The following is a 4,380-nucleotide window of genomic DNA, read 5'->3' on the forward strand; positions in this document are numbered from 1 at the left end:
TCTGTAAGACGATGTCATACTCCACCTAAACACCTTAATAAACTTTATACAAATAAATTGTTAAACCTAAATAGATCCAAGAACAGAGGTATATTGAATTGCTGGCATTTATTATTAAAGGACAACAGGCCCTGAAAAACAAAATGGAAAATAAATAAATAAATTCATTTTGGTGCTCACGTCTGTGGAGCTAAGAAGAGACAGATGTAGTTCAATAATATTTCACTGAATTGAGGACAACACCTTATTTTAAATAAATATAACAAAAGCTTCCCAGCAAGTGTTAAACCAAATCATCCTCCTTCTTCTCTCTATCTTACATAAAAGCCCTCTGACTAACATAACAAGATATATAAAAGCAGGAGAGTAAAGGTTAACAAAATATTTGCATTTTTAAGTCATATAAACTCACTTTGACCACAGTTTGCAGTTAGTGGATTATTAACGTTTCTTAGTCTTGTACTTGATTTGTGGTTTGTTGTTTTATAAACCAGATGTGACAGCAGTGTGCACCCATTTACTGCGAGGCCTCCCTGGTGATGATCCATCCTACTAATATCTACAACACTGGTAAGTTTTTATTAAACGAGGGCACAGAGCTGTGTCGAAATTTGCTTTACATTTAAGGACATCAACAAAGCATTAGATGATGAAATTAATGCAGATTATTTATTATATACACATAAATTCGGAATAAAGATGGACATCAGCTGGATACCAACTTTTACACATCTTTTGTTTGTTTCATTTTTTTGTAAAGCACTTCAGGATTTCTGACAGGAGGAGAGACAGCAGCACAAAGAGGAGCCGGGAAAGCACTGATTCACAGCTGACCTCGTTCATAGAGAGAAGAGTGATGTAACCTACCTCAGTTACTGGACACAGCCTGATTTATAACAACTGAAATGGTAAAGTAGTACTTAATCACAGCATTTTCCTGGCTCCTTAATTTCTTTTTAACTTCTTTATATTTCTTTCAAGCTAATAATTGATCATGCCTAACTGCATCTCCCTGTTATGACGTTCTTGTATTTGCAGGTTTGTGACAGTGATGACACCTGGGCACAAGTATCTGTTGGGGTGCTGGCTTTCATCGATTAAGCTGTGCCTTTCTGTCCCATCGCCACTTTAATCCAGTGTCTGCTGACGTTATTTTCAAGGGAGGTATTTTAACGGTTTCAAGAACTTACCTCAAACTGTTTGGGCTCCTTTATACCTGATCTACCTTGAAAAACACCTTTAGCTTCATTCAGAGACTCATTCAGACTTAAATCTTATCTCCAAACTTTTATAAATCAAAGCTTTTAGAGTTAGGTGTAACGGAATAAAAGTCTGGAGCAGCACACGTGAAGCCAAAGTGTGCTTTCTGACTTTTTTAAATATCTAAACAATTACACCTCTTGCGGGCTAAACCTGTTTTCAGTACCTTGTGCCTCATGTATAAATTATGTTACCCCAAAATCTTTTGAAAGCAATCCGTTTGCATGCTTTTACTAAGACTGGCACGTTGGAATGTACATTGCAAGATCTAGGTTGTTACTGATGCACAAGCGATCCCCCAGTAGGAACGCAAACGTTAGCTATAGCTAAGTTGAAATTTAGCAGCAGCCGGTGCAGCCAGTGCTCGATTAAATTTGGCAAAGCGAGAACAAATGGCTTCGTGTAGCATTTTCAAAGATACCTTATCTTTAAATAAGGTATCTTTCCGAAGCGCCTATTATAAAAACATTTCGGAAGAGCGCCTAAGGAGAGGTGTGTATTTGTGCTCAGAAGTCTCCTCTGTGTGACAGAGTGAGAGAGAGTGTGTGCCGGAGAGAGGGGAAAGGGAAATATTGTTTGTGTTTTTATTCTGTTTATATCTCGCTGTATTTTTATGTCCTACACTCAAGCTTTGCAAGCAGCAGAGAGGCTGGAAAAAAAACGAGGGAGAGTAAGAGAGTATTCTCAATTTCCTTCTAAAAAGAAAATTCATTTGCAGTTGCTAATGTAATGTCATCGTTGTGTTTACTGAGCGTGGATGATGTATAGGGGATGTTGCATTGAGTGAGACTGCTTAATGATGCATAGAATTAAGTCTGTGGCTTTCAGCTGAGCTCCCCTCTCTCCCTCTCTCTTTCTCTTCCTCTCATACACTCCTCTCCCTCTTCCTCCCTCCCCTTCTCTCTCACACACTCACTGACTCCCTGCTTCCTCTTTCCTTCCCTTCCTTTCACCTCTCTTTTCGTTTAATCCCCACCCCCCTCCTCCTCCTTCTCCTCCTCCTCACCAGCCTCTCTCTTTCCCTCTCACGCAGGCTGTCTTGGACTGTTGGCCACACGTTGCTCTGTGTACTGTTGCCTAACTCCATCAATCACCACGAAGGGAGAGGAAGAGAGCGTGTGGAGGGAGGGTGATAAAAAGAATAAAAATAAGATATGGCTGGGGAAAAAAAAAATGAGCGAGATGAAAACAGACATTGTACAGGAACAGCTTTAGGAAGCTGGAGGGGAAGTGAGTAAACGAGTGGGAAGAACACCTCGATACATTTAATGATCCACCGAGAGCGCCGACAGTCCAAATAACTGCTTGAAAACTGCGAGAATATATGGACGTAATTGTGTTATTTCTGGCTCTCGCTATGATGATCCTCTGCTGGGATCTGAGGCAATAAAGAAAATGATGATTATGATGATCTCATTTCAGCACTTATGTTATTACCTGAGCCAGATGACTACCTGAGTGGGAAGGCCTGCCGCTGTGGAGGAGTGCAAGAAACAGGAATAAAGAGGATTTTTTAGTATTTAAACTGGTGTTTTCCATCTGCTGATATTTACATCGGTTTATTACGATATAGGTGCTCGATGTATATATGTTGGAAGTAGCTTTAGTTGAGGATTGCAGATTCAACATCTTTGTATGTTGATCCTGCAGACATCTGTGGCATTTGGAGCTTTGCTCAGATGTCTAGAAAACAGGGGTCAGCAGTAGTCACCAAAGTCACCTTTAAGATAAAATGATGAACTTTTTACAAGCAAGTAGACATTTACAGTTAATTTATGAGAATTTTTATATCTTCTGTAGTTTTCAATGAAAACCCGCAAAAATTTAGACGTGTGTCTTTGGCTTGGTGGTGGAGGGGGAGGTCAGAGATTTAAAACAACAAAGCTACATGTGAGGGCGCGCAAAGCCACCGGATATAATCCAAGAGCAACATAATTTAGTGTTTGCTAAGTTTAGGAGCCAAAAATTTTGTATGTGCTTAATCTAACATACAGTAGGTATCTAAAAAATGTGAGGTAGTTATAGAAAAACATTTTTCTTTGGTGGTTGTGGTTAAGTTTCACTTTATTTATTAAATTATTTTGTAGTTTCTGGGAGTTATATTTCAACTTGAGTTCAGCTTTTTTCCTTTTATTTGGTTGTCAGAGAATTTCTTTTGCTTTTCTTTGTCACTGTGGCGTCAGTAATTACTCACCAAGCCCTGTAAAAGTGTCACTACATGTAATCAGATGAAAAGGGAGCAAGAGATAGAGATAGAGATAATGTTGTTTTCCTAGTTGTAGAAACAAAACCTCATGTGAGAGCATGTAGTAGAAGCGCAACAGCAGATGCAGCAGGCCCCTTTTTTGAATTACCCAGCATAAGAAAGAATAACGTCTGTGCACACTGTCTTAAAAAATAAGCGTCAGCTCATTCAAACGCTGGCTGCTGTGAGTTTTACTCAGAGATGACTTAAATTGTAGTTTATGGGAAAAAATTACAATAGTTACACTAGTGACAGTGATGAAAAATGAAGTTAAAACAAAAATCCAGTGAAAGTTTTCGAAGTTTAAATCCTAGAAGCTGTGAAAATGCTGTTTGTAAAAGAGCTGGTGAGAAATGTTAAAACTTTAATGATGTTTTTAAGAGAAAAACGTGATTGTCAAGACTACGGACACTTTTCTTTAGTTTTCTCTGAGTTAACCAGTCATGAGATTACTGTGCAAAACATTCAGCATGTTTTCAAAAAATATGTGATTTATTTTATTTATTTATTTTTAAAAATGTAATTTTAAATTGAACTCAATTACAGTCACTGGCCACTTCATTAGGTACATCTGTTTAACTGCTTGCTATCTCAAACATTTAATCAGCTAATGGCACACCAGCTATTCCATGCATACATGGTCAGGATGACACGTTGTAGTTCAAACTGAATGGAGAAACTCACACTTTAAGTGAATTTAAACCTTGGATCGTGGTTGAGGCCAGACAAGCTGGTCTGAGTGGTTCACAAACTGTTGATCCACTGGGATTTCCCCATGCAAACATCTCCCAGGTTCACAAAAAAACAGTCTGAAAAAGAGAACATATCCAGTGAGCGGCAGTTCTCTGGGTAAAAATGCCTTGATGATATCAGAG

At 38.6% G+C, this 4,380-nt stretch overlaps 1 long non-coding RNA gene across 1 annotated transcript; it reads left to right on the forward strand.

Annotated features, from left to right (window-relative positions):
- The first annotated feature begins 493 nt into the window (after positions 1-493).
- LOC146383810 (uncharacterized) lies at positions 494-2,716 on the forward strand. The gene is made up of 3 exons (XR_014800618.1): positions 494-570; positions 761-908; positions 1,039-2,716. It is a non-coding gene; the product is annotated as an uncharacterized LOC146383810 (long non-coding RNA).
- The last annotated feature ends 1,664 nt before the right edge of the window (positions 2,717-4,380 follow it).

Source organism: Perissodus microlepis, chromosome 7 (assembly GCF_051167445.1).
Source record: "Perissodus microlepis isolate ML-2025 ecotype Zambia chromosome 7, ASM5116744v1, whole genome shotgun sequence".
Classification (NCBI taxonomy): domain Eukaryota; kingdom Metazoa; phylum Chordata; class Actinopteri; order Cichliformes; family Cichlidae; genus Perissodus; species Perissodus microlepis.